Source organism: Giraffa tippelskirchi, chromosome 11, assembly GCF_054371585.1.
Source record: "Giraffa tippelskirchi isolate mGirTip1 chromosome 11, T2T-mGirTip1v1.2.pri, whole genome shotgun sequence".
Lineage (NCBI taxonomy): Eukaryota > Metazoa > Chordata > Mammalia > Artiodactyla > Giraffidae > Giraffa > Giraffa tippelskirchi.
The window spans coordinates 87,927,895-87,954,780 of record NC_137285.1 but is presented as its reverse complement, the minus strand read 5'-3'; the positions used below and the strand labels follow the sequence as shown (position 1 = coordinate 87,954,780).

Sequence of the window (26,886 nt, the reverse complement as noted above, 5' to 3'; positions counted from 1 at the left end):
CTACTCCAGTATTCTTGCCAGTATAATCCCATAGACAGAGATCCTTTCTATGGGCAGGCTACAGTCCATGGAGTCACAAAGAGTCAGACACAACTGAGCATACACATGGACTCACAAACACATTGCACTGCTGGCTGTTTATCCAAAGATAATGCAACATCAATTTGAAAAGATACATGCATCCTTATGTTCATTGAATTATTATCAATAGTCAAGATGTGGAGACAATCTAAGTGTCTATTAATAGATAAAAGAATTAAAATGTCATATATGTAATATATATAATATATATACAATATTGAATCTTTATGTTGTGTACCTAAAGCTAATATAATGCTATATGTCATCTGTACTTTAACAAAAATATCAAAATAAATTAACTTATAAATAAGTAAATATAAGAAAAAAAGGAAACTGGTGAACTTAATTAACCAGTGGAAACCAATGCAAGAGCCCCAAATATAGCCTCAGAACTAACCAGGACTATTAGGACTAACCAGGATGCTATTACATTTATCAATGACACTACTTATGATTTATTTATTTATCTAGAAAATGTATTTTCAGGGAATGTTATGCATAAAAGACTATTCTAGGTCCTGGGGATATAAAAATGAAGAATGCACTGCCCTGTAGTCATGGAATTTTTATGTTAGTTAGAGGGACTTAAATAAATAAGTATATAATATATCACAACATGAGACTGTTCTCATTCATGAGACAGAGAGTAAAGAAGGCTTATAGGGAAACAGAAGGATGGGGTAGAGTTTAGGGAATTTAAAAATAATGTCGTCTTGGATTACTAATCTCAAATATCCCTTTTGTATTTGGTGTTTCCAACTGATCAGCGTTATATCATGGGCTTATTTCTCAATTCAAGCAAGATAAGAAAAGGAAGAAATAGACTCTCTTCAGTTTTTGTATTTGGAGACTATCACCAAGATTAAGCAACAAATGAAACAGGAACACTTGAAGAAAATCAGGAAGGATATAGTTAACAAATATAAGACAGTCTAGATTATGCTTTGCCAGTCAATTCCTTTTCTTGGATTAGATAATGAATTGAGAGGAATATAATCAATCTTTAGAGTTGATGCCTTTCCTTAGTTATAGAGACTGAAGGTAGCAAGATACTAGCCACTACATGTTGCAATCACTTTGTCAGGATCTTTTAATCAATTTGATTTAACAAACATTTATTGATCATTGTTCAGAGCTTTAGATATTATTATTTCCCTCTACTTAACTTCTGGGCTTCCCTCATAGCTCAGTTGGTAAATCATCTGGCTGCAATGCAGAAGACCCGGCTTTGATTCCTGGATCGGGAAGATCCCCTGGAGAAGGAAATGGCAACCCACTCCACTATTCTTGCCTGGAGAATCCCATGGACAGAGGAGCCTGGCTGGCACATGACTTAGCAACTAAACCACCACCACCACTTAACTTCCAGAGAGGCAACACGTTAGGTATCTTTAATATAATGAAGCAATGAAACCTGAGTTGTTCTGAATAAGTCAACTCTAAGTAGAATTCAGAAATCTGGTTGGCACCATCTTATATACCCAAATAAACAACCGTCAAATATAAAACAAGGCATATTAAAGGCAGACTGAATGAGTCTTACTTTAGTTTTAAAAATGATACTGACATGCGGTAGAGTTGGGTGTTTATCCCAATAATCTTGTACTTTTCCAATAAACATTTGCATATAAATTGCTTTAAAGAATATGTGATCAAGTCAGAAGGCAAAAGAGATTCTGAATTAATTTTAACCCTACTTGAGCTTTGCAGGTGTGAAGTTTGCTACTAAAACAGGGTCTCTTGAAAAATTTCAGTTGTGTGAATATAGTTCTTGTCTCTTCTTAGGCTTTAGAAAACTTCAACAGTTTCAATACCGCAGAATAACATCTACTCTAAATATATTTATTTGTATGAACTGAAAATTTCATTGAAAATATGTTGGTGTTAAATTTTAATGTTTGCTGAGAAACACCACTGTGTTAATCTTTTTGTGTTCTACAAAACTAAATAAGAATCTCCAACACTAGCTTTGTGAAATGTAGAAAGTTGTGTTTGTTGTTTTTTGCTTTTTTAATACTGACTGATTGAAAATGTCACGCAACTAATTGTAATAAAAGTTTTCAGATATCTAGCTTATATTTTGTTTTTAAAAACTCCGAGTTTCTCTCCACACTTTTTTTTATTTTTAAAATTTTTTTAATTAGTTTATTTTCTATTTTTTAACTTTACAATATTGTATTTGTTTTGCCGTATATTGACATGAATCCACCATGGGTGTACATGTTTTCCCCTTCCAGAACCCCCCTTCCACCCTCCTGCCCACACTCTCTCTCTCCACACTTTTCTATAAAATATTATTGCTAAAGATTAACACAATTCTGTTTCCTTATCAAATACTTACTGAAGCTTGATTGAAATATTTGCATAATTTCTTTATAGTAAAATATAATTAATTGATTATTAATATCTAAGAACAGATTATCACCAGTAAAATTGTTACCAAGACCAAGCTCCTGCTGCTCTTCCCATGACAGGCAATCAAGGGAGAGATTTGGTGTTGGGGCAAGGAATAGCAACTTTATTTAGAAATCCAGCAGATTGAGAAAATAGAAGACTAGTGTCCCAAAGAGCCATCTTACCCATGCTAGAATTTAGGTTTCTTTTATACTAAAAGGGGAGAGAATATGGCTTGTTGCTGAAAATTTCTTGATGCTGGATAGACCCTGAGGGTTGTGATAATCTTCTGTTCTTGCAGCTGTCCAATTCCAGTTATGTCTGGTCAAGATGTTCCTGAAAATATTCAACAAAACAAGTGTTTTGCAAATTTTTATCTCTATATGAATCCAGTGTTATGACTTTAAAGGTTATTCATGGGAGGCAGAGCCTTAAGAAAGGATTATTATGTGTATTTCAGCCTAAAAGCAATATTGTTTTACTGATTGACAAGACAAAGGTGAAGAGCCAGCATGTCTAAAATACAGGAAACAGACAGAAAGTTAAGAGTTAAAAGAGTAGATTCAACATGAAGTCAGGTTTGTTCTTTTCTGATACAGTAGTAGCTATTAATATCGGCACAGTATTTTCTAAAGCTTTTGACACATATTATCTTATTTGATCTCATAGAAATCTTGTGATAAAAGGAACCCTAAAATCCCAATTTTAGAGACATTACTTTGCCAACAAATGTCCATCTAGTCAAGGCTATGGTTTTTCCAGTGGTCATGTATGGATGTGAGAGTTGGACAGTGAAGAAAGCTGAGCACCGAAGAATTGATGCTTTTGAACTGTAGTGTTGGAGAAGACTCTTGAGAGTCCCTTGGACTGCAAAGAGATCCAGCCAGTCCATCCTAAAGGAGATCAGTCCTGGGTGTTCATTGGAGGGACTGATATTGAAGCTGAAACTCCAATACTTTGGCCACCTGACGCGAAGAGTTGACCCGTTGGAAATGACCCTGATGCTGGGAAGGATTGGGGGCAGGAGGAGAAGAGGACGACAGAGGATGAGATGGCTGGATGGCATCACTGATTCAATGGACATGAGTTTGGATAAACTCCGGGAGTTGATGATGCTGACCGTGCTGCGATTCATGGGGTCACAAAGAGTCGGGCAGGACTGAGCGACTGAACTGAACTGACACAAAAAAGGAATATAAGTTCTAGCTTCAAAATCTGTAATAACAATAACAATATTTTATTTATAAATTTAAGTAAAATATGAATGGGAATTCTTAAAACACATCACTTTATGAAATGTCACATGTGTTCTCTCAGGGTTCAAGCCATGTGTGCTTTTCAAGTAATCATTGTAAGCAGGTAATGCCCATGCATTCAGCAATCAAATGAAAGCTGTATCTGATATTTATGCAATAATACAGTAACATAATATTATTTATTACAGGTAAAGTTGTTTGTATTTCTGGATATATTATTTTAAGAAAAAGTTTATTATTGTAAACAACAGATATTGTTAATTATATTTCATAAATTTATATTAATACACTAACTATATTTCTTAAATACATGTATTTCTGAGTGTTTAAAATGTAGGGTTACTTAATTAATCAAGATTTAAAAGTCTGATGAACTTGAAAAGAGCTGGAACCATGTAGAAGAACGGAGAGATGTTAAGAAAAAAAAAAGAGAAAAACCTTAGGAGTGACAAATAGAAATGCCAGTACCAGTACTAACTGACTAACAAGTTCTGGGCATCATGAAAAACATAGCATAGGAAATGAACTTTACAAAGTTAGAGCTTCAGTGTATGAGAGAGGGAATAATAGTTAAGCATAACAAATGCCTACATAAATGTTACTAAAATTTTACTTAATCTTCGAGAGGAGATTACTGATTACATGCAAGTATTGCTATAGATCATATTTATGATAGAGGGAAAAAATGACATAGGTCATGAACAAAAATATAAGTCATTAAGTGAAAAGTGAGTTTAGACCAATGGGCAATAAGACTACTTCATTTCCTTTGATTAGTCACAGTTTTCCATTTGTATTTTGATATTTCTTATTATTAGACACATTAAAATAGCTCTAAATTTTTTTTAATGTTTTTAAAATTCAATGCTTGAATAAATGAATGAATGTATATATATTTCAGTAATAAAACATCATGATTTGTGCATAATTACATAAATACCGCTGTTATTACACTGTGAAGCTTAGGTAAAATCAGCAAAAAATGTTTTCTGGAAATGATTTTTTAGATCATTTAATTATAGTATATGTAATATTGCAAATATCTTAAATATGTGTTCTTTTATTTAATCATTTTTTGGGAAAAGGTAAAAAGAATAAAATACAAATGTCCTAAAATCCAATCATACATCAATTAACCATTTACCAGTTGTCAACTATCTTCCTTGATTTCACTTTCCATATGCAGACACAGACACACACACACGTCCTTAAAATATCACTACTTGAATTTTGTGATGCATCTGTATCTGTTTTCCTTTTCATAGATTGTGAGTGGTTTACCACTCTTTTTACTTGGAATGAATGATTATATCCTTATTGATCATTTATAGCCTTTAATTTATAAAATGATCTTTGTATTATTGCCCATTCTTTTGTGGATGTTTATGGTTTTTTGTTTGTAATCCTTAGCTGTTCAAAAGTTAGGGAACAAAGGTATACCTTGCTTTTGTATTTCTGTAATCTGCTAATCCTTTTTTGCTTAAGCTGAGAAAGTTTTGTCATCATTTTGACAAATTGCAAAGAAATATATTATTTACTTTATAGTGTCTGAGTGCTTATATTGTTTTGAAAGATTTTCTGAGACTAAAATTTCCTTATTTTTCTAAATATTACATTCTTATAAATGTTGGTTGAAATGTAATCTATATGGAAAAGACTTTTGTACATATTGTGAGAGCAGAGACCAATCTTGTTTTCATTATTTATGAAAAATACATAACCTTTCAATAAATTGCAATATTTGCATATTAAATTCAAATGAATACTGGCTTTGAGACTTTTATTACCTTTGATAATGCATAGCTTTTTGTTGATATATTTTTACTTATAACATTGTGTATATTTAAGGTATTGATATAGAACATTTGAGGATATTATGTTAAGGGAGATAAATCAGACAGAGAAAGGCAAATACTGTATGATATTTCTTATATTTGGAATCTGAAAAAGTAAAATTCAGTAATTCCCTGGTGGCTCAGTGATTAGGACTCTGCATTTTCACTGCTGAGGGTCTGGTTCGATCTTGGTTAGGGATCTAAGATTCTGCAAACCAAGAAATGTGGCCAAAAAATTAAAAAGTCAAACTCCTAAAAACAGAGAGTAAAATGGTAATTACAAGAGGTTGGGGATGGGGAATAGCACAGATGTTGTTAACTTGTATTTACTCTCGTATATTCTTTTATGCTTGTTCAGTGGTAAAGAATCTTCCCGCCAATGCAGGAGAAGCAGGAGGCAGGGGTTTGATCCCTAGGTCAGGAAGATCCCCTGGAGGAAGAAATGGTTACCAACTTCAGTATTCTTGCCTGGAAAATTCCAAGGACAGAGGAGACTGGAAAATTCCAGTCCATGGGATCACACTGAGTTGGACACGACTGAGCAACTAAGCACACACTCACACATTTGTTCAGTTAATTTTTAAACTCACTCTATTTTGATTATAATAGAAATTTATTATATTTTTTACCTTTTAACCAAGCCTGTATTTTATTACTATTTCCACAACTTTTGGTTATTCCCAAGTGTTGACTGTATTTCTTATAAATTTGAAGTGCATTCTCTTTGCTTATCTAACAAATAAAATGCATTGTATGCTATCTTTATTTCTCATTATAATTGCATAAAATGTTGTGAGAAAATACTGATATTTTACAATGTCCAGCATTCTCCTTATTATCAGGTCCTGATTTATCATTTATGGAGATGGTGTTCTGTGTCCTGAACAAGATATTTTTCAGATATATTCATTATCTTTTTTTTAAAAAAAAGATCTGTTCCTAAATGTTTTTCTATTTTTGTTCAATTTGATTGCACTATTTCCTATTTCTATATGCATGACTGCTTTTCAATACACAAAGAAAAAAGAAACTCGATTATTTTCTTTCTTTGGAATTTTAAATTTTTGTTCTGTTTTTTCTTTTTTAATTAATTTTTATTGGATGATAGTTGCTTTATAATGTTTTCTTAGTTTCTAGTGTATAGCAAAATGAATCAGATATATATATATATTTCCCCTCCCTTTTCTACTTCCTTCCCATTCAGGTCACCACAGTGCATTAAGCTGACATATGTATAAAATAAATAACTAATAAGAACATACTGTATATACAGAGAACCCTATTTAATTGAATTTTAAGTTTTAATAATGCAGAATGTATAAAAAGAATAACAAATTTCTTAAAAATTGAAAATCAATTTAAACAATATGCTTTTTCAATACACTAAAGTAATTAACTTCTCTGTTTATTTTGGTAGTAAAATTGCCGCAGATTTGGCCAGTATTTTTGATATTCCCATAATTTTTTGAGCACTTCCTTACTTTCTGGCACCACATGATGTTCTGGACTTATATTTCTCTTCCTATCCCTGAAATGAGCTTTCTTTCTAAGGAATCTTAGTTATTCTAATAAATTGATAACATTTTCAAAAAACAAGATCTGGATGATGGATGTGCAGTTCACTGTGGCCGAGTCATTGCTTCTCAGTTCTCTCAACACAGAGCTAGAAAATTTGCTGATGATAGATAGATAGATAAATACATAAATAGATAGATGATATAGGTCTTTCCTCCTATGCATACATATCTCTATATATTAAGGTAAATATCATTCTGATACCTCCAATGCCAATTCAACACCACAGCTACATTCAATTATTTCCTCTTACATGCTTGTACTATTTATCAAACAGTAATAAAATATCTCCTATTGTCCTGTATGGGATTGATTCTTAAGGATCCTCATACATTCAGTCTTCTTTATTATGAGAAAGTCTTTCTAGTTTTTATTTGTTTGTTTTAATTTATCTCCATTTTCTTGCTATGCTTCTTTCTTTCAATATAAATTTTCTCTAGGTACTCCAATTATACAAAGGTAGACTACTGGAGTCTCTGATAATCCTGAAAATATCCTGTGAGCATGCATATTAGTGGCACTATCAGTAAAGAACCCATCTCCTGATACAGGAGACATAAGAGACACGAATTCGATCCCTGGGTTGGGAATGTCCCGTGGAGAAGCCCATGGCAACCCACTCCAGTATTCTTGCCTAGAGACTCTGATGGACAGAGGAGGTTGGTGGGCTACAGTCAATAGGGTCGCACAGAGTTAGACATGACCAAAGCAACTTAGCACTCACTTGTTCATATTATAGAAACTCACTATTATTTTAAATATTATTCAGATTTTTGTCACTACAGATCAAATCTAATGCTGAATAATCAATTTTGTTTCCTCTTTTATTCATGTAGCTTAGTTGTTTAGATCATGAGCTATTTCATTTTTGTAAATATTCATCTTAACTGACTTGGTATTTTACATGAGCATCAGTTTGAAAAAAATCTTTCAGGAATTTGCCAAGGACTGTTTCAGGACACATGTGAGAGGGTAACAGATAGGAAGGCAAGAGGTCCCCAAGAGGCAGGAGGAAATAAGCTGCAAGTGACAGGCCTTTTTGTTTTTGTTTTTCCTTCTCTACACAAAATTAAAGGAGGCTTCTTGACAACACCTGGTTCTACCGTGAGCTAATCAATGCGTTTTTTTTATGGAAATGTTTTTCTTAAGCTATGTTAATTAAACTATGTATTTGCTTTGGAATTTGCCTTTCTTCAAAAAGGTTCCATCTAAGAATAACTTTTTTTTAATTTTCTCAAATCTTGGGCTGATAATGGCTCAACAAACCAGTATTCATGTCAACTGTTCTATGGCCGGAGATGACACACCTCAGGTCATTCTATCTCAAAAATGCATATTGTGGGAGAGGGGCCTGGTGAAACTCACCCACCCTTGAGGTGTCTCTCTTATCTAATTAATAACTTGCTAACAGACATGAATCAAGGCAAATTGGAAGTGGTCAAAGAGGAGACGACAAGAGTGAACGTCGACATTCTAGGATCAGCGAACTAAGAAGGACTGGAATGGGTGAATTTAACTCAGATGACCATTATATCTACTAATGTGGGCAGGAATCCCTTAGAAGAAATGGAGTAGCTATCATGGTCAACAAGAGTCTGAAATGCAGTATTTGGATGCAGTCTCAAAAGCGACAGAATGATCTCTGTTCGTTTCCAAGGCAAACCATTCAATATCACGGTAATCCAAGTCTATGCCCCTACCAATAACGTTGATGAAGTTGAATGGTTCTATGAAGACCTGCAACACCTTTTAGAACTAACACTCCCAAAAGATGTCCTTTTCATTATAGGGGACTGGAATGCAAAAGTAGGAAGTCAGGAAACACCTGGAATAACAGGCAAATTTGGCCTTGGAGTACAGAATGCAGTAGGTCAAAGGATAATAGAGTTTTGCCAAGAGAAACCACTGGTCATAGCAAACACCCTCTTCCAAAAACATGAGAAGACTCTACACATGGATATCACCAGATGGTCAACACTGAAATCAGATTGATTATATTCTTTGCAGCCAAAGATGGAGAACCTCTATACAGTCAGCAAAAACAAGACTGGGAGCGGACTGTGGCTCTGATCATGTACTCCTTATTGCCAAATTCAGACTTAAATTGAAGAAAGTAGGAAAAACCATTAGATCATTCAGGTATGACCTAAACCAAATCCCTTATGATTATACAGTGGAAGTGGCAAATAGATTTAAGGGACTAGATCTGATAGACAGAGTGCCTGATGAACTATGGACGGAGGGACATGACATTGTACAGGAGACAGGGATTAAGACTATCCCCATGGAAAAGAAATGCAAAAAAGCAAAATGGTTGTCTGAGGAGGCCTTACAAATAGCTGGGAAAAGAAGAGAAGTGAAAAGCAAAGGATAAAAGAAAAGATATTCCCATCTGAATGCAGAGTTCCAAAGAATAGCAAGGAGAGATAAGAAAGGCTTCCTCAGCAATCAATGCAAAGAAATAGAGGAAAACAACAGAATGAGAAAGACTAGAGATCTCTTCAAGAAAATTAGAGATACCAAGGGAACATTTCATGCAAAGGTGGGCTTGATAAAGGACAGAAATTGTAGGGACCTAACAGAAGCATAAGATATTAAGAAGAGGTGGTAAGAATACACAGAATAACTGTACAAAAAAGATCTTCATGACCCAGTTAATCATGATGGTGTGATCACACACCTAGAGCCAGACATCCTGGAATGTGAAGTCAAGTGGGCTTTAGAAAGCATCACTACGAACAAAGCTAGTGGAAGTGATGGAATTCCAGTTGAGCTATTTCAAATCCTCAAAGATGATGTTATGAAAGAGCTGCACTCAATATGCCACCAAATCTGGAAAACTCAGCAGTGGCCACAGGACCGGAAAGGTCAGTTTTCATTCCAGTCCCAAAGAAAGGCAATGCCAAAGGATGCTCAAAGTACCACACAATTGCACTCATCTCACACGCTAGTAAAGTAATGCTCAAAATTCTTCAAGCCAGGCTTTAGCAATACGTGAACCGTGAACTTTCAGATGTTCAAGCTGGTTTTAGGAAAGGCAGAGGAACCAGAGATCAAATACAAACATTTGATGGATCATCGACAAAGCAAGAGAGTTCCAGAAAAACATCTATTTCTGCTTTAATGACTATGCCTAAGTCTTTGACTGTGTGGATCACAATAAACTGTGGAAAATTCTGAAAGAGATGGGAATACCAGACCATCTGACCTGTCTCTTGAGAAACCTGTATGCAGGTCAGGAAGCCACGCTTAGAACTGGACATGGAACAACAGACTGGTTCCAAATAGGAAAAGGAGTATGTCAAGGCTGTATATTGTCACCCTGCTTATTTAACTTATATGCTGGGTACATCATGAGAAACGCTGGGCTGGAAGAAACACAAGCTGGAATCAAGATTGCCAGGAGAAATATCAATAACCTCAGATATGCGGATGACACCACCCTTATGGCAGAAAGTGAAGACGAGCTAAAGAGCCTCTTGATGAAGGTGAAAGAGGAGAGTGAAAAAGTTGGCTTAAAGCTCAACGTTCAGAAAACTAAGATCATGGCATCTGGTCCCATCACTTCATGGGAAATAAATGGGGAAACAGTGGAAACAGTGTCAGACTTTACTTTTTGGGGCTCCAAAATCGCTGCTGATGGTGATTGCAGCCATGAAATTGAAAGACGCTTGCTCCTTGGAAGGAAGGTTATGGCCAACCTAGATAGCATATTTAAAAGCAGAGACATTACTTTGCCAACAAAAGTCCATCTAGTCAAGGCTATGGTTTTTCCAGTGGTCATGTATGGATGTGAGAGTTGGACGGTGAAGAAAGCTTAGCGCTGAAGAATTGATGCTTTTGAACTGTGGTGTTGGAGAAGACTCTTGAGAGTCCCTTGGACTGCAAGGAGATCCAATCAATCCATCCTAAAAGAGATCAATCCTTGGTGTTCATTGGAAGGTCTGATGTTGAAGCTGAAACTCCAATACTTTGGCCACCTCATGCAAAGGGTTGACTCATTGGAAAAGACCCTAATGCTGGGTAGGATTGGGGGCGGAAGGAGAAGGGGACGACAGAGGATGAGATGAGATGGTTGGATGGCATCACCAACTCGATGGACATGGGTTTGGGTAGACTCCGGGAATTGGTGATGGACGGAGAGGCCTGGCGTGCTGCAATTCATGGGGTCGCAAAGAGTCGGACACGACTGAGCGACTGAACTGAACTGAACTGAACTGAGGGAGTTAAAAACTGTCCTCTTTTCTCATTTAATTTATCATTTGATGAGGAAAATAACATCAAATTTCTAAATAATTGTACATTTTTAATTGTGGAAAATACAAAATAAAGAGGAAACAGTAGGAGGGCATTAATACTGAGATTTAAGAGTAATAATGTTTCACTGAAGACGTTGCATTTCTTTAGAATCATAAAAGCAATTATATGTTAGCTAGGATAAGAGGGAGTGGAAAGAGGAAAAACCTGTAGTTTCTTACTCATGTCTAAATATTTCATTTACTTAGACGTTGCTAAAAAGTAAACATTCAATATTGATTGATTGATTGATTGATTTTACTGAAATAAAAAATTAAGCAATTAATTTGTCATTTGGAACACAGTCTCTAGGTTTTACCTGTCAATGATGATAAGACTACAACCAACTAATGATTAATACTTGGCCATTTTTGTTCTCACATTTGTTGAAATTAGACATATGATGGAAGAGACTACTTCTACTACTTTTTTTTCAGACTGATTAAAATTCTTTCCAGTCATATACCAATAACTTTGCTTTTGTTCAAACATCTTTTTTACCTTCTTCTTGCCGTGAAAGCTGATGAAGTGGTTCAGTAGGTGGGGGTGGAAGGCTCCCAGGAGTGTGAGTCAGTAATAACTTTCAAAACTTCCCTGTCCAGGGTCACAAAACAATAAAAGAGGAAAGAGTGTGGTAGATATAATATTTTATTTTAGAGTCTAATCTTAGTCTGAAGCAGTGTAGTCTTTTATTAACTTTTTAGTAGGGAGTACTTTAAACTTTTAATGTATTTTATGTGTAACTCTTAGTCAAAGATTCCCATTTTATGTATTAGATTGTGTCATGTGCATTTTTTAAGTTATTATTATTATTTTTTACAATCCAGGATAATAGTTATTTAAACTCTATCTATCATCTATTGATATCTAGCTATCATCTGTAACTTTCTGTCTTCTAACTAAACAAAAACATATTTCCTTCAGCTTCAAAATAGCATTTTGAAATACAAAGGTGAATTCCCCATTAAAAATGTGCTATAAAATACAAAATTCAATTAATAGATATGGGTTTTATACAATAAGTTATTTAATAAAGGTATACATTTCATACCAAATAATAAATTTAGTCGTTTGAGTATTTATATAGCATTTATACTTAGTATAGTTATATTTTATTGTTTAGTCACTAAGTCATGTCCAACACTTTTGCAGCCCTGTATACTGTAGCCTGGCTCCTCTGTCCATGCAATTTCCCAGGCAAGAATACTGGAATGGGTTGCCATTTCTTTCTCCAGGGGATCTTCCTGACTCAGGGATCAAATCCGCATTTCCTGCTTTGGCAGGCAGATCATTTAACACTGAGCCTCCAGGGAAGCCCCAGTTTTATTTTATACATGCTGCTGCTGCTGCTGCTGCTGCTGCTAAGTTACTTCAATTGTGTCCGACTCTGTGCGACCCCATAGACGGAAGCCCATCAGGCTGTCCTGTCCCTGGGATTCTCCAGGCAAGCACACTGGAGTGGGTTGCCATTTCCTTCTCCAATGCATGAAAGTGAAAAGGGAAAGTGAAGTAGTTCATTCGTGTCCAACTCTTAGCGACCCCATGGATGGAAAATCTTCCGTCCATGGGATTTTCCAGGCAAGAGTACTGGAGTGGGGTGCCATTGCCTTCTCCGATATATATGTATGTATGTGTGTGTGTGTGTGTGTGTATATATATATATATATATATAAATTTCAGAAAACTATAAGAAGAAATGTTAAAGAATTGCTAAGAATTTTATTATTGAAAAGCATAAAACAGCAATAATACTGGTGACTAAATGGACTCAATAAAAATTTACAATATAGAGTGTATTATTGTAGTCATATTTATATTTGTCTTTTTATGCTTTAAATACCTATTGTGATGGTATATGTATACATGAAGATTTCTTTATTCATTCATTCATCTTGGACACTTAGATTGCTTCCATATCTTGGTTATTGTAAATAATTCTGTAATAAACATGAGAAAGCATATGCCTTTTTAAGTTAAGTTTTTCCTTTTTTTTTTTTTTTGCAGATAAATACCCAGACGTGGAATAGCTAGACATTATGATAGGTCTACTTTGAAATTTCTTAAGAACTTTCATGCTGTTTTTCATAAAGCCTGCACTCATTTGTATTACTGCCAACAGCGCACAAGATTCCCCTCTCCATTCTCCTCAAAACTTGCAGTTTCTCCCTCACACATGCTATTTCTGTATTTTTGATGACAGCTCTTCTAACAAGTATGAAGTAGTATTTTATTGTGGTTATGTTTTGCACTTACCTGATGATTAATGACACAACATTTTTCCATATAACTGTTGGTCTGTACATTTTGGGAAAATGTCTATTTATATCCTCTGCTCATGATTAAATTGTATTGATTTTTGGTTTTGGTTTTTTGGTAGTTTTTTAGTTTTGTTTAGCTTTTTGTTTTTTCTTTTGAGTTGTATGAGTTCTGTATATATTTTGAATATTAACCCCTTATCAGATATACAATTCGAAAATATTTTCTCCCATTCAGGAGATTGCCTTCCCATTTGTTCCTGTGTTTTGCAGAAACTTCTCAGCTTGATATAAGCCCACACGTTTATTTTTGTTTTTTTTTTTTACTTTTTTTTCTTGTGTCATATTAAAGAGAAAGCCATTGCCAAGACTCATGTTAATCAATTTCCCACCTAGGTTTTCTTCTAAGAGTTTTATAGTTTCAGGTATTATATTTATAAGTCTTTAATCCATTTTGAATTAATTTTTGTGTATGGCATAAGATAGTGGTTCAGATTCATTGTTTTGCCTGTAGTTATCCAACATATCCAATACAATTTATTCAAGAGATTATCCTTTCTCCATTTTATATTCTTGGCTCTTTTGTCATCAATTAATTTTTCATATATGGTGGCTTTATTTCTAGGCTGTTTATTTTGACCCATTGATCTATGTGTCTGCTTTTACGCCAATGCCATTCTTTTAAAATTACAATAACTTTGTAATATAGTTTGATGTCAGGGAGTATGATGCCTTCAGGTTCAAGAATACTTTAACTATTGGGATGTTTTGTGATTCCATACAAATTTTAGATTCATTTGTTTTATTTCTGTGAAAATACCATTGGGATTTTGTTTGAGATTGCATTGACTCTGCATACTGCTTTGATAAGAAAAAAATCAGAAAAACAAGCTATCAGTGGACACTTCAGAATTTCTATTTGGAGTTTTCTGAAGTTAACATTCTAGTTTAAAAGAAGATTTGTTTTAAAGCTGCCTCTTTTTATATACTGCCTTTTCTCAAGAGTAACTTTGGAGACACTGAAAGAAATTATGTTAAAATATTCCTAACAAGCCCCTTGACAACTCTAATGATGCCAGCTTGTGAATTTTAAAAAACTCTTATTTTTAAAAAAAGTGTTTTGGAAAATAATAGTGTAAAATGTTATATTAAAAAAAACTCCATATAACATCAGTTGACACAGATTTTTCATTTAAAAATCTTGGAAAGTCAATCAATTCTCAAAGGACACTCAGTATTTTCTGTTTTCCTATAATGTGATTATTTCCTTTAGTGCTGTGTTTAGTTACTCAGTCATGTCCAACTCTTTTGGACCTCATGGACTGTAGCCTGCCAGGCTTCTCAGTCTATGGGGAGTCTCTAGGCAAGAATACTGGAGTGGGTTGCCATTCTCTCCTCCAGGGGATCCTCCCAACCGAGGGATCGAATCCAGGTCTCCCTCATTGCAGGCAGATTGTTTACCTTCTGAGCCACCAAAGAAGCCCAAGAATATACTGGAGTGGGTAGCCTATCCCTTCTCCAGGGAATCTTCCTGACCCAGGATTTGAACTGGGATCTCCTGCAATGGAGGTGGATTTTATATCAGCTGAGCTACCAGGGAAGCTCTTTCCTTTAATATCCATTGTCAAATACTCCTGGCCAGAGACTTTCCTAGTATTTATACCAGCAAGGGTAAAGATGGGAGCTTTCTAACTATGATATAAAACCAGAAGTCACCTATGTAAAAAATGAAGACTCGAAGTCAGTAAAATATGACCTTTTAGTACCCAGTAGATCAACAAATGTAGGAGTTTTCTAGTCTCAGAAGACACTGAAACAATTCTGTGGATAATCAGCAGCTGACTTTAGAGACTTCTAGGAAGTCTTTACTCAGGAGGATTCTGGAAATGCTAGAGGTCATGAAGTGTAGTTGGTGAAAACCACCTGGCTGCTCAGTTTTCCATACTCTATGAATAGCTCAAATGCTACTAAGCCATTCCTTGATGACTGGCTAAGGTGGAAACATGAATATTTTCCTCTACTGACACATTTCTAGAGGCTAACCTGCTCTGGGACAGAAATTTGATGTTAGCTGAATCAGCTGGAATTTTAGATGAAGTGTTTACTCATGTATGATTTCCTAAACTTTATCATATGTGCAAAACTTCTTGATTTGGGTTTCAAAACACCAACATTGTCATAAAGGCAACAATGATCAAAATGCTAATAATTTTTTACCTAGTGTAATTATAACTAAATTGGTTATTGTTGTTGTCGAGTTGCTAAATTGTGTCAAAGTCTTTTGACCCTATGGACCGCTGCATACCAGGCTCCTCTGTCCATGAGATTTCCCAGGCAAGAATACTGGAATGGATTGCCATTTCTTTCTCCAAGAGAGCTTTCTGATTCAGGGTTATTTTTCATCTAGTCCAAGTCATGATTGTATAGATAAAGTGTTTGGCCAAGTCTACACAACCAGAATGAAAACCTGGCTCATGAACTGTGCAAGATAGTTACTTTACAACCAGACCAGAACATCCTTATGATTGTCTCTGGGGTTACCTGGAAGTCACCTAAAGACTTGTCTGTGGTAAAGATGAGAGGAGGTAGATAGCAATTTTTTCTTTTTTTAATTAGTTTATTTTCTATTTTTCAACTTTATAACATTGTATTTGTTTTGCCATACAATGACATGAATCCACCATGCGTGTACATGTTTTCCCCTTCCAGAACCCTCCTTCCACCTCCCTCCCCATCCCCCTCTGGCAGCAATTTTTAATGTGTGTATTAAAGTTGAAACTCCTCTGGAAGAACCCAGGACCACTGTCTAGCACTGTGTAGATGAATGACTGACATATGGCAGCCTCGTTTCCCTATTAAATCTGTGGCTTATTGAAACAAACAAACAAAAAACCCTAAATATTTCTACTGGAGCTCTCTTAAAATGAAGATCTACCTGCATGTCTTGATAGATCATAATCCAGAGGTAAAGCATATCCAGTGAAACTTAGAAAGGACCTGGCAGCTGCATTTAGAGGTTTCTTGAGACCAAAGTACTTCCCTGCATTTTATTTCTCTGACTGTACTTTATCCTTTACTTTTATTGGGAATGTTTATTATCTGTGGAATCCTGTGAGTCCTTTCAGTTATCCGTGCAACAGTTGCATTAATAATTGGTTAAGGTAAATCTTTCACATAACCAAAATATACATATATCTATGTCTATTACTGTTTAGCAAATTTTATCCTGCAGTTTAATTCATAAATTCATCTATTCATTCAACTATCTCAGATTTAGAAAAATCATAATAATACCAGGCCACATGTGCAAAACGTTTTACACTTATAGTAAGTCATGTTTTACCATCAAAAAGCTCTGTGAGAATTGACGCCAATTTTTTCCTTGCTATCTGTTAAGTGAAGAAGGTTAGGTCTCTTCTCATTTTCATCAATTTCCTAACAAGTCAAAATATACAAATAGAGTCTGAGAAAAAAAAATGCAATCTAAGCCCTCTGTGATGCTGAATTATAGCAACTTGAAAAGTAGGGAAATTTCCAATTTTCTGCAGAATGGAATTTGGGTGAATTTCCTAAAATTTTCAAAGCGGTTTCCCAAACTGAGATCTTCCATATGCAACTTGTGCAATAGATATTCTCTAATAGCAGTTTGTAATAAAAGTTTCAGTGATTTTAGTATTATATTAAACAGCTATTCACATTAAAAACTCAAACAATGACTTATTTGCATTTGATGAATACCACAATTTATAACTTGAAATTATAGCTTAAATTAGCTACAAAATTAAGCTTAATTAACTAAAGACAATAACTTCATGCCAAACATCATATTTGATAATTTAAAGTTCCTTTTATTGTATTAGTTTCATTTATGGATCTTGGGTTTTACCTGAGCTGGCAGAATCTGGAACTCATTTTGTTTTCAATATATTCCCCTCTACTAAAGTCTGATTGCTTATTTTCCTGAATGTTACAGTGAAACCTGTTTTATTTTTCTATGATATGAAATGATAGCCCAGATATAAAATAAAACAAGACACATAATACTAAAAATTAAATTGGTCTTAGTCTATTAAGGAAAACTCAGGTACAGGTATGAAAAAATATGCCAGTACTCCTGCCAGGATTCTTGGCTTTTAATATACTCTATAATACCTGGCAGCAGCTTCTAGGAGACACTGGATTGACAGGTTAATTATAGAATATGTAAAACTATATGTACAGATAACAAATAAAACAAGTATTCATTCACCTGGCACTCCACCAGAAAACAGCAGACAACTTTTATTTGAAACTATTTGAGGATACAGATCATATAACGCATGACATTGAAAATTCCCATAACAAATGTATAGTGAGGCTGCCAGCAAGATTACTGATTCACATTCAAACAAAAATTTATGGGAAGAAAAAAAGAAGCCTCTATTTACTTCAAAGTAAATGAATTCTCCTATTAGGATGGGCTGTACTATAGTATTCTGCACGATATCCTTCAAGTTGAATGAGATCACCTTCAAGTTTTACCATTACCACACTGATGTCTTGACATAACTTGAAAATTATATTCTATCCTTTATCATTTTGCACCAAAGAGATGCATATACTGACAAGGAGTTTCTTGATCTACCGTCTTTGGGCCAAGGAAAATATTTTTTTCATCTAGATATATACAGAGGAGTTCACTTTGCCTTGGAATCAATCTGAACATTTAAAGGAGTCATAAGTGACTCCTGTTAGAATAAATCTATCTTGAAATGATAAAACGTCCAGAGGACAATTATATCAATACAAGACTCTGATTTTCCTGAAAGCCATGTCTTCCCAGCTATGTTGTTAATACGTCTGGCTAGGCATGACCTTGATATTTCATGTTATTTTGACTATAAATGAGCTTTAAAGAAGTACAAGATATGTTTCACAAGAGTAAGAATTTTTCTGTTCATCTTAGCCAAAATTATTTCTCCCCACTGTTGTGCCATATGTTCTGTGCAGATTGTCTGTTTGGCTACTGCTATCAGCCTTGGAAATAGCCTCATTTCAGTGGTGAAATGATTTCTGTATAAAAGGAGCTTGCAGGGCACTTGGGAAACACACAGGATAAGTGGATCTATATCACACTAAGAAGCTTTTATTAGTGTGAGATTGTGTTCAATCTTTTGACAAATCCACAAACAGGATAAATGAATGCATCCTAATATGGGATCTTTGACAGAAATATGGCTTGAATATTATTCCTTTATTATATACCTTATTTCCGGATTTTAGAAACTATATTATTTTCACTGGAGAAAAAAAATATAATCTCAGCTTTTGGTGGTTGCCTAACCTCCAAAGCTATCAATGACTGCTATTTATTGAGGACTAACGTTATTCCAGGCCCTTTTTAAAAAAATGAACATGTATTTATTCACATTTTTTCTGGGCATTTTTATATGATAAGTCAATATATTGTGATTATATTGAAGAAATCAAGGTTCAGCTAATTTGAATTGAAATATTCAGACGATATTTGAGTGCCTATCGAAGGTGGGTTGATTGGAAAGTTAATGAAGACGATGAACTCATGATTGTTCACTGGTAAGGACCTCTTCCAATGCTCTAAATAAAGTCCCACAATTAGGTTCATATGTTTCTACCTCATTTAGTATTAGTAATGTTTTATTATTTTTTATAGATGGTTTCCCAATTTTAAAAAATTTCATTTGTCAAAAACTTTGTATTGAAGCCTGATAATTGTATAAAAATTTCCAATCACTTTCCTAGATACGTGAGATAACTCAGTAAATAAAGTTCTTACATTCTAGAATTCCACATTGACTGTGTAGATCATAACAAACTGGAAAATTCTTAAAGAGATGGGAATACTAGACCACCTGAACTGTCTCCTGAGATATCCGTATGCAGGTCAAGAAGCAACAGTTACAACCTGACATGGAACCATGTACTGGTTCCAAAATGGGAAAGGAATACTTCAAGGCTGTATACTGTCACTATGCTTATTTAATATCTATGTAGAGTACAATATGCAAAATGCTGGCATCAATGAAACACAAGCTGGAATCAAGATTGCCGGGAGAAGTATCAGTAACCTCAGATATGCAGATGACACCATCCTTATGGCAGAAAGTGAAGAACTAAATATCCTCTTGATGAAAGTGAAAGAGGAGAGTGAAAAAGCTGGCTTAAAACTCAACATTCAAAAAACTAATATCATGGCAACTGGTCCCATCACTTCTTGGCAAATAAATGGGGAAACAATGGAAACAGTGACAGACTTTATTTCTTGGGGCTCCAAAGTCACTACAGATGGTGACTGCAGCCATGAAATTAAAAGATGCTTGTTCCTTGGAAGAAAAGCTATGACCAACCTAGACAGCATATTAAAAAGAAGAGACATTGCCAACAAAGGTCCATCTAGTCAAAGTTATGGTTTTTCCAGTGGTCATGTATGGATGTGAGAGTTGGACTATAAAGAAAGCTGAGCGCCAAAGAATTGATGCTTTTGAACTGTGGTGTTGGAGAAGACTCTTGAGAGTCCCTTGGAACTGCATGGAGATCCAACCAGTTAATCCTAAAGGAGATCAGTCCTGAGTGTGCACTGGAAGGGCTGATGCTGAAGCTGAAATTCCAATAATTTGGCAAATTAATGCAAAGAACTGACTCATTTGAAAAGACCCTGATGCTGGGAAAGACTGAAGGCAGGAGAAGAAGGGACGATAGAGGATGAGTTGTTTGGATGGCATCAATGACTCGATGGACATGAGCTTGAGTAAGCTCTGGGAGTTGGTGATGGACAGGGGAGCCTGGCATGCTGCTGTCCATGGGGTTGCAGAGTCAGACACAGCTGAGCACCTGAACTGAACTGATCATTCTAGAATGGTTAAAGGACAATAGTCAGTAATCATAAAAATTAGAAAATGATATAGTATGATAGGTGATAAATGCTACCAACGGTTTCCCTGCTTGCTGAGATGGTAGAGAATCTGCCTGCAATGCAGGAGAGCCAAGTTCTATCCCTTGGTCAGGAATATCCCTTGGAGAAGGAAATGGCAACTCCAGGATTCTTGCCTGGAGAATTCCATGAACAGAGGAGCCTCATGGTATCACAAAGAGTTGGACACTACTGAATGACTGACACTTTCACTCAAATACTATCAAAAATAAAAAATAAATATATAGAAAAAATAAAATTGAAGAAGATTCAGTAGTTGGTTAGTAAACTGGAGTAGGGAAGATGAGTGGCTGCAATTAAAATAAAATTTTCTGATGTGTCTATTAAGCAGATGACATTTGGTCAAGGACTATAAGGAAGTCAGAGAACTTGTTATGTGAATGTCTAGTGGAAGCACTTCTCTTGTGAAGGGAACATTCAGTACAAATATCTTAATGCTTCCCTCAAGCTCAAACAGATGGAAAATGAAGGTTGTAATACAAATATAGGAGTCTAGTTTCAGAGTTTGTGTTTATCACTTCACTACACTACAGCATGTCTACACTGACAAATTGATTGAAAACACCAGTTAATAAGTGTTTAGAAAACCTTCAAAACTAAAAAAAAAGGGAAAAAGTGGCATCAAATATAAGCTCTACTCTTAAATAAATGATAATATCATCAAGAAGATATGCATCAAGACATATAGATGTATGATTATGAGAGGGACATAGTCTCATTGTACAATAATTCCCAATATTGGATCTCAAAGATGATACTGAGCAGTTTGCAGAAATCATTTTGGAAGAACTGTAGCCAGAGATTAGCTCTGAAGAAACAGTAGGTTTTAGATTAATGATAATAACCTTTTGGACAATGTGAGGTAATAAATTGTGAAATTAATACTTCTGTAAGCAGCCTGTTCCCTTTGCCCAGTATTGTATTATCATTGTTTTAAACCTTCTAGAGACATTAAAAATATTTCTATCTCTTATGTATTAAGGAATGTCTGAGGCAAGAAAAATATTTTGAATCTCACTTCAGCATGTCAGCAATCCTCAATATTTGGAGTAGACAAGATTTGCCGCAAATATGATTCTAAATCAGTCTAATTTATGTTTAAATGCAAAGGGCATGACTACTGGATCCAGGGAGCTATATTATTCTATCTGGACACCAGCTCACTGAAGATGTATATGTGTCTGTGTGTGTTTTTGACAGTTGTTATTGCAGTTCGTAGTGCATGTTCTGGCCTTTTGAATTCAGTAATAAAACACAATACATAAAGCATTACAAATGGACTTTTGCTAAGCATTTTATATGAAAATTACTGAGTTCCTTCTGAGTAATACCCAAAGTATTTGTAACAATGCTTTACTTATTCAAAGCATAATACCTTACCTACTCAAACTAAAATTAATTTTTTATAATTAATCATTAAATCTAGGTATGCAACCAATTCATTGTGTAAGTACTAGTAGAATTCAGTCTTTAAAGAATCCCCTACTATACATTTATCAAGAAATAAAACAAGGTTTCTTTATTTGCTTTATAAAATGAGATGGCCTCCATCTTGGAGTGTCCAACAAAAGATCTCCACTTCCTGTCATCTAAGTTGTATAGTCCAGTGCTGTAGCTCAGGTAATTTCTATCTGCCTAGCCACTGGGGAGCATTTAGAAATCTATGAAAACAAATTTTGTTATCTCATTGGGGGAGGGGCTACTACTGTATTGCTTAGAGCCATAATGATGCTAAGCATCATACAATGGATCAAACAGTCTCTCATAACAAAGAATTATTTGTTATGTTATTGTTATTGACCAAATGTGTCAGTGCTGAGACTGAAAATCACTATAGTTCCTTTCAACACTGGGTGGGTTGACCTGTGTCACCAATAGGATACTGTGGAAATGATGATGTGTGACTTAGCCTAAGTCAGAAGATATCACGTTTTCTTTTGTATTGCCTTCTCTGGGGAAAGCTAGTTTCGTATTGTGAAGATATCCACATAGATAAGTCTATATGATGAGGTACAAAGGATTTTTGCAAGCCATGTGTGTGGATACAGAGCCTTGGATGCAGATCCCCCAGCTCCAGGGAAGCCTTCAGATGACTAGCTATCCAGAGCACAACTCTTTCTGAGGGCCCTTGAGCCAGGACTATTGAACTGTGTTGTTTCTTAATATTTCTAAATCTCAGACACTGTGTGGTAGTAAATATTTATTGCTTTTACCCACTAAAGTTTGGGATAATGTGTTAGGCAAAGACAGATAATGAATGAATAAATAAATAAAAATTTTCATATAAGTCTTATGATTCTTAGAGCCAAGTACAGCTGCATATTCCACTGTTAAATTGGATTAGGTTTTATCCTCCCCTTTGGGTGTAAGAAGAGATGCTTGTCTTTCTCCCTATCAGCTGCTCAGAGCCACTCAGTTCTTTAAATCATTTCTATCCAAAGTGTGTCTCATGACACAGAACAATGGCATCACTTGGGAGCTTATTAGCAATGCAAAATCTCACATAATATTCCAGAAGGACTAAATCAGAATATGGATATTTACAAGATCCCCAGTTTATTCAACGTCACTTTCAAATTTGAGTACTATCTAAAAAGGCTAGAGAAAGGAGTACAGTAAGAAACTCCACTAGTTTTGCTTTCTATTAATAGCTTTTTATGTAGAAATTGAAAAGCAGCACAAATGCATGAAGTGCTATATTGATAACATAGGCTATTCATTCATAGAACACTTTGTACACTTAAAAAAATCATGGAGATTCAGAGAATTGAATCTGAATTCTTTTGTAATAGCGTTACAGGAACTGTTTTTTGTTTTGTTTTGTTGTGTGGCCGAATGTCTTCTAAGCTTTGTGGTCAAATATATTGTATTTGTTGTTTATTTTTCACAAATGAAACTCAGATCTTTGAGATGTATATATTACATAATATATCATACTATATTATATATTATCTAAGATCTGTTACATTATGTATTTATATTACATATTATGTCATTCTATACAATGAAGAAATACAATATCTTCAATGTATGGAATGACTTTAAAACTAGTTCTTTTGCAGGAATAAAGGATCATTCCTCAAAGTAGTAAGTTTTTTTAAAATACTAGTTAATTTCAGGAACTTGGTAATTCTAGTCCTCAAAGGGTCTTAGTAGATTGACTCTGTCCTGTCAAAATCTTAAAAATTTCTACCTAAAGACAGAGTTGAAATTTCCTTGTATTTAGACATAAAAATTATTTGCTAAAAGAGTTACTATATTGAGAAGTATGTTTTAAGTAAAATTTTATTTAAGTTTTGACACAGATGTCTTCATTTCCTTTTTCCTACATTTCTAAATACAGACCTGTTGGCTATCATCTTTTCTCAATAAAGTGCTGGATTTTTCTTGTCTACTGAACCTCTCATGCTGGGCTCAGACCTTGACATCTTTTTATCATTCCTGTATGTTTCTCCTAGATAATTACTATTTACATGCCTGTTACTCTATCTTACCTCCCCTATTTTGAGCCCACACTTGTCCTCTAGGGTTCTGACTTGTATTATCGAATTGTTTTTATCAGCTCTGCCGCTTGCAAATCTCATAGATATCTGATAGTGAACATATTAAAAGTGTAATTAAAAATTCTCTTCTCACCAATAAATATCTCCCCCCCTCACACGGTGTTCCAAATATCAGTAAACAGTAGTGTTATCTATTCATTTAATCTGGCCAGAAAGCCAGTTGGCATCATTTCTTCCATTATTATTTTTCAATCCAAATGCATATTCACGTTACCGTTAGAACTTAAGAATTCTGATTGGGACATAAATATTGACTCTATAATAAACATATTTTTCTATTAGCTTGAGGTACTATAGTTATTCACCTGAAATAGCCTCATAAATGACCCTCTGCATCAATGAGGAGCGCAAGAGTGATCTTCTTAAAACACAAGCTATGTAATACAAATTTCTCTCTGTTAATTACTAAGTGTAGTGAGATGCCATGAAAGTAATATTAATTACTTTCATGGCATCTCACTACATTCATGGCATCTCACTACACTTAGGCGAATCCAAACCTCTCCTGGCCTACCTACTCTCCCTCACATTCCATCCCTCCAGTGCTGCCTTCTGCTTCACACAAGCACTTGCATGCGCGTGCACACACACACACACACACACACACACACACACGATATAGTTTGTTTCCTAATTCCATAAAAGCACGTACATCTTATCTACAAAACAAGTTATTTCTGGAAAGCAAAGCACAAATATATTATTATTCTTTGATTATTATTTTTGCAATTAAAAAGTATAATTGATATTTTGTACTTTTTGCAAAGTTCAAAAGGTATATAGAAAATATGCATTACAAAGTAATTCATATAAAGCTAAAATGTATCATATTAAGTGAGTGTTATTAAGACTTCTATTTATCTGGTCAAAATCTTAACATTCTAGTTTAGTCCTCAAAAACGTATTTTTTTGGGGAGGGGGGAAAAAACCTCATGTCAGTGTTATTTTGGAAATTGTTTTTTGCCAAACTCAGCATCTGTCTTTATTTGAAATCTTTTGCTAAGTTGAAGATCCTTAGTTCTGGATGGGACATGTGTACTTTGTGAGAAGAAATTCACAGGCTATACATGCTACACTTTTTTCCAATGAACTTCTCGAATTGTGTGCAGGCAAGGAAGGTTACCACTATGCCAGCTGGAGAAAATGCTTTTAGTCACATACTCTGTGGGCCACTGCCTAGAAATTACAGGTGTTGTGGCCAAATTCCTTTTGCTAAATTTGTTACAATGCTTCCATCAGTCTAGTCACAATCTCATCCACGTCCTACTTAGAAGGTTATGATTTAAGGACAGGAATCCATCCCTAAAAGAAACTTTGTTCAACTAATATTTCTGAGCAATTTTGAAGTAGAAATGTATGACCAGATATGTCATCAGCAATATTTTATGTTGTTTTGCAATTGAATAAAGACATTGTTATCACCTAAACAGAAGAAAACCCAAGATCAATATTTCAGTTTATGCTATACTTAACAGATGATTGATTATTTTGACATGGAGACTAGAAAAACAGATTTTTTTCAAAGCATTAATGATACTAAAAACATAGACCTATGAAAAGCATATCTAAATTTCTTATTGCTTCCTGACTGTGTCACATAATCACTTTAGTTTTACAGAGAACTGAGTTAAAAAATAATAAAACTGTTACTTTAATGTAAGGCTGCAATTTTTCTTCTTGCAAAATCTCTATAGTTTCTCTAAATAATTTTGTATTAAATTTTGCAGGGACTCTCTTATTATAACCAGCAATTTATTTTAATCATCATTATCTTCATCACAAAATACTCATTGAAGAAAGGTGGTATAGTGGTTCTGATGTGATTTTAAATTGTAGTAACTATAGTAATGTATAAGTCATAAACTACAAGCAAAATTATTCTATGTTTATATAATGTTTACTTCTGCAAGATTTCTATAAACTATGGCTTATAAAGTAACCAAGAAGGATTGAAATGAAAATTATTTCTGTACTAGAGAAGACATATTTTAATTGCTGCTTATGTTTAGCTATTTTAAAGTGTATGGCATATAACTATTTAGGCTCTCAATTCTAGAAATGTTTGATAATACCCTGGTTTGTATGAAAAGAGGAACAGAGTAACAGAAAAATTGAAAATCCAATACAGCTCAGCATTAGAGTCCTCAAACCCAAATAAGTATTTCTAATAACTGCTTTGCACTACTTCTACTATAAGTAGTAATTTGTCCTAGAAGCTCCCTCAGAACATACAGTTAACTATTTATGAAATGTCAATCAGCTGACCCATAATGATATTTTACAAGATTGGCTAATCTAGAAATAATAACTTTGTGATACTCTGACCTCCATTAAGCTATGCAGAATTAAGACTGTAACTTTCTGCACATCAAGCATTGCACAGAATCTCTTTTACATATATTGACGATCAGATATGGGAAGAGCAACCACTTCTAATTTTCAAGACAAGAAATTTAACATAGACACCAATAAATTGCTATAGAATGCATCCAGTAAATTATTCTAAGAACTCCAAAGAAATCTATGAACCATCAAGGGTGAAGAAATTTCTGATTCAGAAGTCTCAGAAGGCAAGTCAAGGTACAATGCTCTCCAGACTGCCTAATTCTCCTCATAAAGACAAGTCTGAATGTTAGTACAGGATAAAGCAAATGAAATTTGCATATTTATATGCTTATTTTA

The 26,886-nt window shown here is 34.6% G+C and overlaps 1 long non-coding RNA gene across 1 annotated transcript in view; it reads right to left on the bottom strand.

Annotated features, from left to right (window-relative positions):
* Positions 1 to 2,576: 2,576 nt before the first annotated feature.
* The window catches only part of LOC145526205 (uncharacterized), a 39,999-nt gene continuing 15,689 nt past the window's right edge, over positions 2,577 to 26,886 (bottom strand). The window contains exon 3 of the long non-coding RNA XR_014068738.1: positions 2,577 to 2,811. This is a non-coding gene — a long non-coding RNA (uncharacterized LOC145526205). The remainder of the gene's footprint in view (positions 2,812 to 26,886) is intronic.